Here is a 14,221-nt window from a genome sequence, read left to right as displayed (position 1 = left end):
GTAAGAGGCTAAGCATCCAACTCAAATTTTTACTCTAAATTCTGCAGGTGTTCAGACATGGACTATGTCTGACTCATTTTCCTTTGTAACTCAGTTAAGTGAATGCATAAAAATAAGGAAGAGAGAAGGAAGGAAATTAGTTAAAGACATGATTGGCATGTGCTATGTCTGTTAAAATTATGAGCTATTCAGATTTTTATGTGTTTATAAATATATATGAATGTTTGAATGTGTGTATACTACTACTCGCGAATACACATTCCATCATAAACATCCCCAGATATGTTCTGCTATATGGGAATTGATAACCATGTTTGAAAAATATGTCATTTAGTTGAACTATGTTTTATCTTCTATGCTGCAGGATTGGGCCGAGATCTGGTAAACATTGGGCTTGAGGATCCAGGTAACCAAGAACCAATTTCCTCAGTATAGACATCTCATCCAGAGGTGAGTTACTGAAATGAAAGAGCCTAGACCTGACAGAGTTTGACCAGGATCAAAGACCATGGGACTAGCCAGGTCAAATGGAGAGACAAATGGGCAGGTACCATATAGAAAATCAAAATCCAGAATTACTATGTTTGCTTCTTTGGAAGACCCAAAAAATCAAAGCCTCTGCTAAGACCCTTCCCTTCGGGGTCTTAAGTTCTCTGCCTTCAGTATCAATCATATTTTCCCTTCTAGGATTTTCTATTTAAAAGATGGATCTTTTGAATTAATTTTCATATCACCTCTTGTCAAAATGTGTTATTATGTGGTTCTTTTTATTTTAATTGTTTTAAATTTTTAATGTCATTTATTTTTCAAATTCATTACCATATATTTAGATTTCTCAGATTGGAAATTCTTTACTTGTGAAAAATCAATGCAAATGTATCTTAGAAGCCTAATTAAGAGCAAACAGTGACTCATTGTTAGATGGGAGTGAGGTAGGAGTGTGGGTTGAAGGGAGAAGAGAATGAAAGGAACTTCCACTCTCCTCCAGATTCCCTAAGCCTTCAAAATGTAAAATGTAATATTTCAAGGGAATCCATTGTTCATTTTAAAGGAAAACAAAAATTCTATACTTGTGTTCCTATTGGGTTTATAAATCAGGAAATTATTAAGGGGGAAACAAAAGAAATACCTCTTTATGACTGATCATCTACTTAGTCATCCAAGTCCTTGAGCTGGATTTTGTTGCCAGTTTGTACTTCCGAAAATAGAATGTCTCAAGTATTGTTTCCAAATCCCCAAATGCTTGCTACTAATTATTCCTTTTTTATTTAATGCAGAAAACACAGAGAAGATGATACAAAGGAACTGGTGCAATGTATGGAACCAACATTGTACAAAATCTGGATTGGACAGCCTTCTCCTCTTGTTAAAAAAATAAATTATAATACAGCTTTAGGGTGTGGGAATTTTTATGTGAACAAAGCCATCTCAAAATCACAACTCTATAGTAATTGTTCAGTTGCCCCCTCATGTTCTTAAGACTTAGGGTTTAAAAGTTTTTCTTTATCGCGGAACATAAAACCCCTAAGAAACATTTGAAATTGAATACAGACCTCTGGCCCTGAGACTTCAGATATTTTTCTCCCTTGTTTAGTTATCCAACTATTTTAAAATCTTATTCTCTTTGATCATTGATAGGAATGTTGGCTTGGTACAGTCATTTTAGCTCCAAACTTGTGATGTTTTTTGAAAATTCTCAAGTATGAATTTCAACAAGTTAACCAAGGGTCCTTAATTCTCCTCCCAGCACTAAGTATCATTTGATGCATTTGAAGTATTACATGTCATCTCTTGCCTATCTTTTTAGATCACACAGACTTTCAGTTAGCCATTTTGGATTCTGACCACATATGCTAGGAAATAACTGTTTAAATATGTTCTTCTCCTAACACATTTCTGATGGGATTCCCCTGGCAAAGGTAGATGGGATTTTTTAAATTGGAACCATACTAGAAAACAGACTTGTTTTGAGTAATTGCTAATGAGTTTCCTGACTAGCATACAGGGAGCTAAAGTGACAATTCCACTGAACAGAATAGATGGCAGAAAAGAAGGGCAAAAGATGGCACCCTACAAAACCAGGCTATCCACTTCCAGCAGGAGTTAATTCATACTCAGTTTGTTTCTCCCTACTGTCCTCTCCTTGCTTAAATGTCTTGTATCTTCTTACTGTTTAAGTGCGGAGATTCTGCCAAAAATATTAAACTCAGTTTGAAAGAGAAAGGAAAACATAAAGATAAAATTTCAAAAATTATAGGGAGGAATAGTTTTTTTTCTTCTTTAAAATTCAGTCTTTCTATGACACACTATCCTCAATTAAAAGTCACTGAAACTAGTATCCACTCATCTTAAAAAAGACACTATTGACAATAGCTAATATTTATTGAGCTATTACCAAGTACCAGGAACTCCTCTAAATGCTTTACATTCATTATTTTATCTAGTCTCTCAGAAATCCCAGGAAGGATGTACTTTTATTACCCTCATTATAAAGATGAGGAAACAGATGTGATGGGATCTTGATCTGTGAGAATTCATCTTCCTACACAAGCAAAACTTGGAGATATTGCGGGTTCAGATTCCAGACCACCATAGTAAAGCAAACGAGGCAATAAAGCAATTATGATTTTTTTAGTTTCCAAGTGCACATAAAAGTTGTCTGTGCTATACTATATTAAGTGAGCGATAGCAGTATGTCTTTAAAATGTTCATACTCTAAAAATACTTTATTGCTAAAAATGCTAACCATCATCTGAGTCTTCAGTGAGTCTGAATCTTTTTGTTGATAGAGGGTCTTGCCTCCATGTTGATGAAAAACAATATCTTCAAAGCGCAATAAAGCAAAGCTCAATAAAATGAGATATGCCTGTATTAATAATTTTAGACCCTTTATTGAAAGGGCTCTGGGAATCCCAATACACACATATATATTTATCACCCACTGAATATTAATTAACACTTGTAAGAAGAGCAAAGTGGGGCCACAAAAGCAGTTATTAACTTTTAAAGAATTTCTCCAGTAATTCTGCTTCTAGAAAAACTCTCACGAATGTGCAAAAAGAAACATGTATAGGAATGCTCATTTATATAGGACTTAAAATGAATGAACTAGAGTTCCATGTATTAAGATGGGTAGATCCTGAAAACAATTTCGAGTAAAGAAAAAAAAAAAGGGGTCTGCAGGATAAAACATTTGGTAAAATGTCATTTATGTAAAAATTTTGTTTAGTAAAAACTATGTTTAGAACATAAAACAACAGAATATGTTATTTGTGAACATATATTTATGTAATAAGAAGATAAAGATGTCACCCAGAAAGGTAAAACATTCAGGATAACAATTGCCTTGGGAGGAAAAGGACAGGTCTGAGGAAGTAGACTTTAACTCTATAATGTCTCATTTCTTTTGCTTTAAAAAATAATAAAAATATGAGAAAATAATATTTGTTCTTTCAGTATCTACATGGGTTTCTTATCTTATTCTCAGAAAACTTTTGTATTTAAAAAAATACTTCCATCTTAAGAAAGATAATTAGGAAAATTCATGCTGGAAAGGGGCAGAAATCACTATAAAGAACATGATCTCTATAGTTTCAGGGTAAAATTGTTTGAAGCAGATTTAACTGGATGTCCAATTTATCCATAAAATAACTTGGTATGCCATACATAGACTGTCTAGCTTTGAGTCTCGCAAATTCAGGGAAACCTCCAAAATAAATTAGTTGTAAAACATATTCCTCAGTGATTTCACTAAGATAAATTTCTTAATATGGTTTTATGTTAGCTACGAACCACAGAGTACCAGTCCTCTAGACTCTGCAATATTATCAAGGGAGCAGGAAGAACAGTTGTCTGGAGATTGTTTTAAGCCACACACTTCTGGCCAAAGACTCCTGTTCATGGGTCATCATTATTATCTGGACTGTACATTCCCAAATCTGATTCCCTGACTCCCCTTCTCCTCCCTTTCTTCATCTCCCAAAGCATAGAATTTTATTGTAAAGATGAACACCCCTGAATGCTGTCTAATTAGGCTATGTAGTTTTGATAGTGAATGTACTTCGTTACAGTATTTGGTATAAGGTTCTGGGTCATACCTAAAAATACTTGAGCTTAGAAATTAATCTAATCTCTTGTTTGCTTTTGTTTGGAAGCTTTTTACTTTCTAAATAATAACACAGTTGAAGAATGTTAAATCCAGCATTACTTAAAGTGCTATTTATTTCTTAAGACTATGTTTTGTAAGTGATGAAATTATTCTTTGTACACATTTAAAAATAATCTCTTTCAGTTATATAACTAACAATCAGTACCAGTTTGTTTGTGGGCATGTGTTCATACATATTTTTTATAGCTGCCTTGTTTCAAAAAGGATAAAAGATGATTTGCAGATAAATATAATATAGCACCAGAAAAATTAAGTCTGAAGTTAGCGAAGGAATGAAAACAGGATTTAAGTCAGGAGCAAGTTAAGTATATAAAGTGCTTCCTGTTTAATCGTATACACAGGCCGGAAGGAGGCCACATATATGGCTCTAAGCTTTCTCACAGCCAAGGGAAATAATGTCAGTTCCACAATTAGGTAACCAGAAGACAAAAACAAATGAGATAATAAACAATGGAAATAACAACTGTGCCAGGTGCTAAAACCAAGGAAAATTTTCCAGATATTGTCAGAGAGATTATTACAGCCACAAATTTCGTGGCACTTTCCTATAAATCCTTAATGTAGGCCCAAAGTATTATACCAAAGTGAATTCATTAAGGAAATCTGAGGAGAGGAAGGAGCCATGGCAGGGGAATGGAGGCCGAGAGGGTGGGAAGGGGGTGGTCTAGGCACAATTCAGGGCTATGGTTGCAAGTGTTGGTCCTGACATGGGATTCATTATCAGAAAGACCATGTAGTTTATTGTCTAACCCAGTATCTTTTGAGAGTGAAAGGGGGTACTATTAAGCCCCCAGGACAAGTATAAGCCAGGACTGTTCTAAGCAAACTAGGACATATGTTTACTCTAAGTTCTTGCTCATCACTCACTGACATCCTGCTCCCAGTACAGTCCACCACTGTGGACCTAGTTAACCAAATCCATCCTGTCCAACATGGAGTAAGTCTACCCAGCTCTAGTTATAGGGGACTCTGAGGATTTCTGGGGTAGGCTTGCTCATGCATCAGCAAAACAGGGAAGATAATCAAGAAAGACTGGAGTAATCAATGGGTAATGATAGCCTGAGGATTCAGTCTCCATAAAAAATAATTAAAAAAAAAAAAAGGTTAAAGGAGACGTTACTTCTGGTAATGGATGAGGGGGGCAGTGAAATAGTTGTAGGTAATTGGATGGGTCCCGTGAAGAGGAAAGAGACACACTACTTTCTGAAGGACTCAATGAGAGACCTAGTGGAATAAAACTGCTTGAAGTTGGAATGTTATCATAATGGCTAAAGCACTTAAGTTGTAGTTCTCAAACACATATTATGAATTATCTGGAGCATTTTTTAAAAACTAGATTCCAGGACCCTAACCTTACAGATGATTCTGTTAGTCTGAGATGGAACCTAGAAATCTATTTCAACAAGCACTCCAGGTGATTCTAGTAATAAGGTTCTAGCCTGCACTTTGAGAAATATTACCCTAAATACCACCTGATTAAATAGTCTTTCAGGGAGTCTAACCTTCCCGCTGGAGGATACAATGCCGGTTCCCCTGTGGAAGGTAGGGTGCAAGAGATGGAAAGGAAGGAAAAGTGGATGATCAGAAAAGCTCAGGCTGCAGTTACCTGAATGGTTTGCTCATTGAGAAACCTAGGTTCTCAATTTGAAAGAGAAAAGATCTCTCCTCTCCCGATTCTCTATATGGTCCTCTGTATAGTCCTAACACTAAGAGAACTACCCAAGCAGGGACACAAATGAGCCCCTTTTAAAAATCTTAGCTGGAATAACTCTAGCAAGCTTCTCTTTATCTAGTAACAGTAGCTAACATTTATTGATTTACTACACGCCAAGCCTAAATGTTATACCTGCATTTACTTAGTTAGTCCTGAGAACAGCCCAATGGGGTAGGTATTATTTTTAACCCTATTTTATGGCAGGGCCACTGCAAAACACATCCGCGGGGCACTGTACCTAGTATGGTCTGTGTCTGTGGCACCCCCTGCAGTAGGCAGGACACAACCTGCACAGCTTTACATACTGGGCCCAACATTGTGGGTCATAAAAGTTTGGTGTAACTTTCCCAAGGTCCCAGAGCTGGATAAGTTCTGAAACCTTGTACATGAGAAAAAGGAGGGAACTGTACAAGAAGAAATTTCTATGACCCTGCCAGGAAGGTAAATGAACCAACTTGGAAATCAGTAAATTTATTCATATAAAGACAGATAAGGGTAAGCAGTCAGAAAGTAACACTTTCCTCAATCAATTGTGTCAACTGAGACTCTCCCAAGCCTTCCTGGATGAGGTTCCAAGACTGCCTCCCCAAATCACATTCAGTGATGGTAGGAATAAAGCCCCAAGCTCCCATTCCTGGTTGCATTTTTTTTTCCTAGTGAAACAACCCTCAGGCAAGCTTCTTGTCCCCAGTGTCCTGTCCAGTGCTCCTCTACATGTTGTTTCTATCATATTTTGGCTCCTGTATTAGAGTAATTTTCTTTGTATCTGTTTCTCTGCCAAGTGTACCAGCTTATTTGAAGGCTGCGACAATGCTTTACCATATTATTGTCTCCTGGGGTCCAGGGAAGGTGTGCCATGTGTGTGTGGCTAGGAATCTTTGCTTGCTTCCTTCCTCTCTCCCCGGCATTATGCTCCCGGCCTTGAAAGTTTAGTGGAAAAGACTTACAAATAATAGGAAAGTGCTTTGCACAGCAAATTATAGAGGAAAGCACAGGATTGTTGTGGAGCCAGAGAAAATGGGCTTGACTTAGCCTGTAAGGCCCAGGAGCGTTGACAAATGAAGCCAGGCAGAAAAAGAGAAGGGAGAGGGCATTCTAGGAAATGTAAACGGCACGAATGAAAAAAGTTAGATGTTCACATGTAAGAGAGAACAGAAGAGAGGGGAGGGGTGGGAGAAAGAGGAGCAGGAGTAGGAGGAGAAGGAGAAGGAGAAGGAGAGGAGAAGAGGAAGGGGAAGGAGAAGAAGGGAGAAAGGAGAGAGGCTGTGTGGTACTGCAAATAGCTTAGTATGGATGAAAATATTTTCACTTTTGACACCAATGGAGGGGTTGGGGCAGAGTGGGAGAAGAGTATGAGCGCTGGAGCCAGGAGGCCTGCACGGGTCAAATCCCAGCTCTACCACTTACCGGCTATGTAACTTGAGCAAATTATTTAACCTCTTGAGCCTCGGATCTTAATTTGTTAACGGGCTAATAATAGTACCTACCTTTTTGGACTGTTATGTTAATTAAATGGCTTAATACTTATAAAATGCTTTTATAATAGTACCTGCCATGTAGTACGTCCTCGGTAAAGGGTAGTTATTATTGTAACCTCATTGTTCTTTTTCTCTCATTCCCCACTTTTACTCCGTTCCAAGCAAGTTTTACATATTCTGCCTCTTAAACAATTACCGAAACCATCTACTTCAGTCTCCACAGTATCCACCTTGGCCCAGAGAACTATGATTTCTTTCCTAGATTCTTGCACTAGCATATTAATTGGTCTCCCTGCTTCTGCTCTTGCTCTCTCGCAGAACAAACAGGGTGATTCTTTTCAAAGGTAAATCAGCTTTTACTCTATTTAAAAATCTGTTGTGTCTCATAACACACTATACCAACCATTTAGAATTCTTCTTAGCATGACCTTAAAAGGTCTTAAATAATATGGCTCCCTCTACCTCTTTAACTCTATGCCATTCATATTCGCCTTACTCACTATGCTTCAGCCTCTAGCTGCCTGAACTTGGCAAGTTTGTCTTACTAGGATCTTTGCATCTGCTATTCCCTCTGACTTTTCTACCCCTCGACATGACTGTCTTCTTCTTGTCTTGTAGAATCTAGCTTGAATGTCAGAACAGAGGACTTTCGTTTGGGACACCAAAGTAAAGTAACAGCCTATCTGGTTTCTGCATGTTACTCTAGAACTTAATTTACTTTTCTTTATTTGTTGTATTTTCTACCTCCCCCAACTGTGCCCCACTCCCCGAAATTAAGCTCCATGAAAGTAGAAACAAGAGCTGTCCTTTTCATTGCTGTATTCTCAGTGCCTTCTCTCTCCAGCATACCAGACACTCAATAAATATGTATTGAATTGATGTCAAATGAAGTAGAAGAGAGTAGAGAAAGAAGGGAGAAGGTTGCCAAATATTAGGGCAACCTGGGGCCAATTATTATGCTTTTGCAGTAATCCGGTGAGAAATGATGAGGCCCTAGCAGTGGTTTTCAACCTTGGCTATGCATTGGAATCACCTGGAGAGTGATCTTAAAACTACCGATGCCTGAGCACCACCTTCAGAGATTCTGATTTAATTGGTGTATGCAGCCTGGGAATCGGGATTTTTAAAAGCTCCACAGGGCATTCTAATGGGCAGCCAAAGTTGAAATCAAAAGGCAGAAGAGGGATACAGGAGAGTGAGTGCAGGGATGTTTAGTATGTATAATAAGCAGTACTTGGTGGTTAATTATGAATTGGAAATGACCAAAAAGAGAGTTCCTGGGAAGAATCCTAGATTTCTGGCTTGGGCGTAGGCAAATTATGAAAAGATAAATCTGTCTTGGACAGATTAAGTTTGAGGTTCCTCTGGGAATTCGAGTGGAGATGTTTAACAGACATTTTTTCTTAATAGATATATGTTGCCTTAATGAAGAGTAGGAAATCCCTCTAGTTTTTAAGAAGATAAGCAGAAAAAGGCATCTCTGGAAAATATAACAATTGTACAGTGTTTAAGACCACTCCCACTTAGCACAGCCTCTTTACGCAAAACTTCCTTCTAAGCAATGTTTCATCTGTTCTGAAATGTTGTTCAACATGTTGACATATTTTTAAGAAGGATTATATTATGTAAAGGTACTGTTCCATAAATTCGTTTAAGTTGCTATTCTTGTATTACCTATAGGCTTAAATTATCCCATTGATTAAATTGCTGGTAGCCTTCAGGTAGCATTCAAAGGAATACACAATAGCTTAAAAATTTCCAATAAATGAAAATGAGCATACACATTATTACTTGCTTTTAAGATTCATGGTTAAAGATACTTAGACCTAAATTGCCTAGTTTGTTTAGTTTTCTTGTTGGTAAACATTTACTGGGTTACCAAAGATACCAAGCATTATCTGAAAGATCATGGCCCCTTGGTTCTAATTTAAATCAGACACATTAAAACAAGTATTGAAGGGTGATATATTTAGTTAAGTAACAGATGGTGAATGGACATTCTGTCCAGCATTATCACATTCCATTTCTCAGTAAGTATTCCAAGGAAGAGTGACTCTAAATCTTGAAGAGAAATAAAGTAGGAGGGAATGGACCAGATCTTGGATTGAATGTATTTATTCACCTAAGAATTGATACCAAGTCACATTAAAAACTTGGATTAAAAACTTCAAAGGGGATATGACTGGCTTAAAGAATATGAGGGGATGTGACAAAGCTAAAGTCATTCAGAATTTATCAATAAGGACTGAAAAATGAATTCTGAATAAACAACTTTTTGATATTGGGAGGAGGAAGGTAAGCGTAAGATAGTCTCTGAGCCCTCGCATAAGGTGTTAAATTGTGGCTAAAGAGCTGCTCCTGGCAGCCCCCGCGGAAGACTAGGGTCTACTAAAACTAAGAACGAGGGGGCGGGGGCGCCGCCACTCTCATGGAAGGACATTCTCTAGCGGAGAGCCGCAGAAATTCGCTGCAGCATTTCGGTTCTGCTCTCCCTGGAGCTGCCAATCTAGCAGGTGAATCGTGATAACACAAAGGAATGAATGTGTAATGGCCTGCGAATGTCAAAAGCCAGGGTTCCCAAGCCTGGCAACCTCCTTCGCCTCATAAGCAGCCCCACCCGTCCTTGGAGGAGACACCTGCCCCATAGCCCAGCCGGCTCGGGGCGAAGTCCTGCGGGCCGGGGAGGCAAGCAGGGCCGCTGTCTGCCCCGCGCCAGGCGCGGGCAGGGTGGCCACGCTCCGGGTCACGGGGCTCCCAGGCTGAGCGGTCCCGGCGGGCACGGGGCGACCGTGGGCACGCGAACGACAGCGTCCCAGGGCCGCCCGCGGCGGCTCCCAGTGGGCGTGACGCCATGACGTACGGAACGCGGGCGGCGCGGCGGGGCGCGGCGGGGCGCGGCGGGGCGGGGGCTGGAGGAAGGAGTGGGAGGAGGAGGCGGAGACAGCGGGGGCCGAGGGAGGGGGAGAATGGCAGTTGCGGGCTGGCTCGGGGCAACAGCAGTCAAGACGGAACTGCGGAGGAGGAGTTCGGGAAAGCGGCGGTCCGTACCCCTCCTCTCCGTTCCCCCCGCCCCAGCCGAGAGGCGCCTCGGCAGGCCCGAGGGACCCTCCTCCGTACTTCCTCGGGCTTCTGCTGCTGCCGCTGGGAGATGGGCCTGCTTGCCCGCCGCCTCTCTGAGGAGTTGAAGGTACAGGGGAGCACCGGGGGAGGTTACGCCCGGGAGCGGGAGGGCAGGGGCGGCTCCCGTTTCCGATCCGGAGCGCTCTGGCAGGGCCGCTGCCCTCGCGCCCCTCCCCGAGACGGAAATGGATTCGCAAACCCCACGGGAAAGGCGCCCCCTCTCGTGCTGAGCGCGGAGTTGGGGCTGGTGCTGGAGCCAGGGGTCAGGCCTCGGGCTGGTTCCGCGTCCCTCTCGCGGCTGTGGCGCCTCGGTGGCAGCGCGGCCTGAAGTGGAGTGTGGGGTCCGCCCCGAGCCCCGTCTTGGCCGGGGCAGACTGTGGAGAAGGCGGCCGACCCGGCAGTGTTGTGACGCGCCGAGGCGGCGCTCCCCTCGAGCACTTCCCCGACCCCTGAAGTAGGCGACACCGAGGACTGCCGCCGCGGGGAGGCGGCGGGGGCGGAGCGCATTCCTGATGGGTGAAATCGGCTCTAACGGGACAGATTTCCGGGCCTCGCTGCAAATTTGGAGTCGGGGCCAGAGTCCCCAAACCCCTGCTGCCGCGGCCCTGGGGAAAGGGAGTCATGCACCAGGGCGGTCCATCGGGAGAACTGCCACCCCCTTCAAAAGCAGAGATTGTACAGAGGAAAAATGATGTATCCTTGGAGTAAAGTATGTTAATAGGGGTCTCCTAGTATTGTCTCCCGCTTGCCAAACCTTCAAGGAGTTCTCAGCCTTCACCCAGCAAATAATGTCTACTGGGTTCCTCTCTGCCATTGCTTTACCAGTTTCCATTAATGGAAAGAAGTGCAGTGTTCGTTAACCCCGCGATAGGATAGTAAATAAAGAGGGGCGAAAAGTGGTTAAGGTTATATATGGGAGAAAGCAAGGTCTTAATTTTTTCCCATTGGCTCTTGAAGGTAGAAATAAAAGAACGGTGCTTTGTTCTGGTTAATATTTACCGTTCAAAATGTTGCAGAATAGTCCCTTGGGTTGACGTTGCAAAGGACAGCGTTTAAGTGCCGCTGCAATTTTCAAACCCAGGTGTTGGCTGGAATTGCTAGTTTTAAATGTTAGTAAACAGTGGAGACATAACAGCAATCCTTTCTCCTGACTGGTTGCCTTAAAATGTTTGTGATCTTTTCCAGTCCACTTTTTAAAAGGTAGAAACGTGGCTGTCTTTTCATTTTTATCTTTTTATTTTAACCTGGATTCATTGACGCCTTCGGTTGTATGAAGTCTGGTGGTATACCTAAATTTCTTTTTCAGTTTTGCCATTAATCATCTTAATGCGCATCTTTCTATTTTTGTTTATAATTCAAGCTATTACCACATTAGTTTATGCTTCCCTAACATCTTTCTGTCATAACTGAATTAAAGTATAAATACTGTCCATGTAGAAAATGGCGATGATCTGTTGTTAACTCGTGTTTTCAAGTGCAATTCTGTGGTAAAGGTTTAGAATTAAGTCTTGAGACTTAAACCAAATTATGCAACAGTAGCACCAATTTTTAAAAAACTTTATTTGTTAGTTTAATATTCTGTTAATACAGTATGCAATATCGCTTAAGTTTAAATTTCATGTGTCTGGAAACTATTTTAATGTTACCACAAGGTATCTTTCTGAGGAAAATATTACATTTGGCAACTAACGATAGTGTTTATTTTTTCAATGTCTCTGACTTCCAAGGAGGAGTCCAGTAAGATTAGCTTTTAAAACTGCAACATTATTTCAGGAATTGAAACACAACCCAATTCTTAGTCTCTAAATACTATTTGAAATATTGCTTCATTTGTAGGATGCCTCAATTGATTGTTAGAGTTTGTATAAAGAATAGTCAGTCCATTTTACTGTCATCTAACCAGTGCTGGATTTTTAAAAAATTTTGGTGGTGATTTGTAGAATTTTGGGTGCCTTTTAATTTGGCTAACTGAAACCATATTTTTTCTAACATATGAAAGAGGCTAAAATTGGTGTCTGTTTTTAAAGATACCTCAGCATCTTAGTGGGAACTAAATACACTTCACAAATTTTAGAGGATGTCATAAAGTAATATTTTTGCAGGTGTGAGTGTAAGACACTTGGGGTCACCTCTCTTTAATGGGATTGGATTGAAAGGTACTATTTGTTCTTATGGGGTTGTTAGATGCAATTAGAGACAGGTAATTTGAAGCAACTTTTTAAACATTGGAAAGAATGTCTTGTATGTTATGGCAGGTTCTGATTTTATCTTACACACTTATTTAGATTTATCACAAGTTCTTTGATTTCTGATCATCCTCCTCCCAGCTTTTTTCTTTTCTTTTTTATCTAATCTGTAGGGCACTGAGGGTTGAAAAATGTATTTCCCTGACCGAGTTTTTCACGGAGAGGGAAGACAAATATTGATGATAACATGGAAAAGTCCCTAGCCAAGAGCCGATCACAGAGTAAGCTGGAGATGAATTTTGTTGCATTTATATCTAAATTGCCTCCTTATATTTCTTCTCTACTCTGGTTATAAAGAAAATCTCAAGAGAATTATTATTTGTTTTTCTGATGCTACTAACAAGTGACAGTTGATTGTCACTGGCTGGTTTTGTGCTGATTAAGCTTTATGCTCTTTTATTGTTTGAGGGCCATATAAAAATTAGGCCATTCAAGACTGAAGGCCAAAGAAAAGTTGAATTTCTAAATTTATATTTGATTGGATATGCCATTATATTTGGTATACTGTCACTAGTAGTTTAATGAAAGTCTTAAAGGACTCATGATTGTATACGAAATATATTAGCTTCAGGATTTTGGGTTTACTCCTTTTTGGCAAATTGTTAATCTGATTATAGAGTATAGCTAATTTTTCCTTAGGTAATTTTTTTCTCCAATCAGGAATAATTATTTTTCCTCTGCTTTAAAGTTATAAAATACCAGTTTTTTGTTAGTTAACAAAAGATGTGTGACATTGAAACAACTATGTATGTAACCATACCTGCACAGCTAAAGACTGAGATATAACATTCCTTTGCTAAACACAACTGTATTTCAGGTGGTGGTAGACTTCAACCAAAAAAGGCAATGACATTATTTGGGCATTTCATTTGCTTCAATAGCTATTGTATGTCAGTAATACTTTTATATTAAAGTAGAAAAATTTAGCACCTTTTGATAAGTAGTTTTTGTTTATATTCTTTGTAGCTGTTAATAAAAGCTGAACAATTATTTTGTTTATTGGTAACATTTTCTTGGAAGCTAAGCCATTATCCTTAAAAGTATTAGATATTCTTGTCCCATTGATGTTATCTAGTATTTTATTTTTAAAAAATCATTTACTAGAGATATACTGTTTGTTAATTTGTTTTTAGAAGTCCTGTTTGGGAGAGTTTTCTTATGTGAAAGCTTCAGTGGGACAAAACTAATGAGTTCTTTTGGCCCTCAAATAAGTTTGTGCATTGAATTATGAAGCAAAAGCCTGCTAAAAATCACCCTACTTCGTTTAAGCCCGAAAGAAACTTCAAAACTCAGTCGGAGCCAGCCAAAAGCTGGACTTGGCCTCTTAAAATTATGTACACTTAACAATCTTCAACTTTTGTCCTTCTCTGGAGACCCCTGAAAGTATAAATAGCTCTGCTGTAATGTGAATAGCAGGCAGGCTGCCAGTTGAAGAAACAATCTTGTAGAGGTGAGCTGTAAGGAAGGGAGCAAACTAGTTAAAGGGAAGGAACAA

The 14,221-nt window shown here is 39.8% G+C and overlaps 1 protein-coding gene across 4 annotated transcripts in view; it reads left to right on the top strand.

The window, feature by feature from the left end:
* The first annotated feature begins 10,304 nt into the window (after nt 1-10,304).
* Nucleotides 10,305-14,221, top strand: part of RNF19A (ring finger protein 19A, RBR E3 ubiquitin protein ligase) — a 57,224-nt gene continuing 53,307 nt past the window's right edge. The window contains exons 1-2 of one of the 4 annotated variants that reach the window (XM_016129768.2): nt 10,305-10,547; nt 12,840-12,947. The gene's annotated coding sequence lies outside the window, so the exon portion shown is untranslated. Of the gene's footprint in view, nt 10,548-11,018; nt 11,190-12,839; nt 12,948-14,221 lie in introns of those variants that run through there. The other 3 variants (XM_016129769.2, XM_016129771.2, XM_016129770.2) reach the window with 3 other exon arrangements.

This window comes from Rousettus aegyptiacus, unplaced genomic scaffold (genome assembly GCF_014176215.1).
Source record: "Rousettus aegyptiacus isolate mRouAeg1 unplaced genomic scaffold, mRouAeg1.p scaffold_m13_p_15, whole genome shotgun sequence".
Classification (NCBI taxonomy): domain Eukaryota; kingdom Metazoa; phylum Chordata; class Mammalia; order Chiroptera; family Pteropodidae; genus Rousettus; species Rousettus aegyptiacus.
Note: the sequence above shows the minus strand (reverse complement) of the source record. Positions and strands in the feature narration are given on the sequence as shown.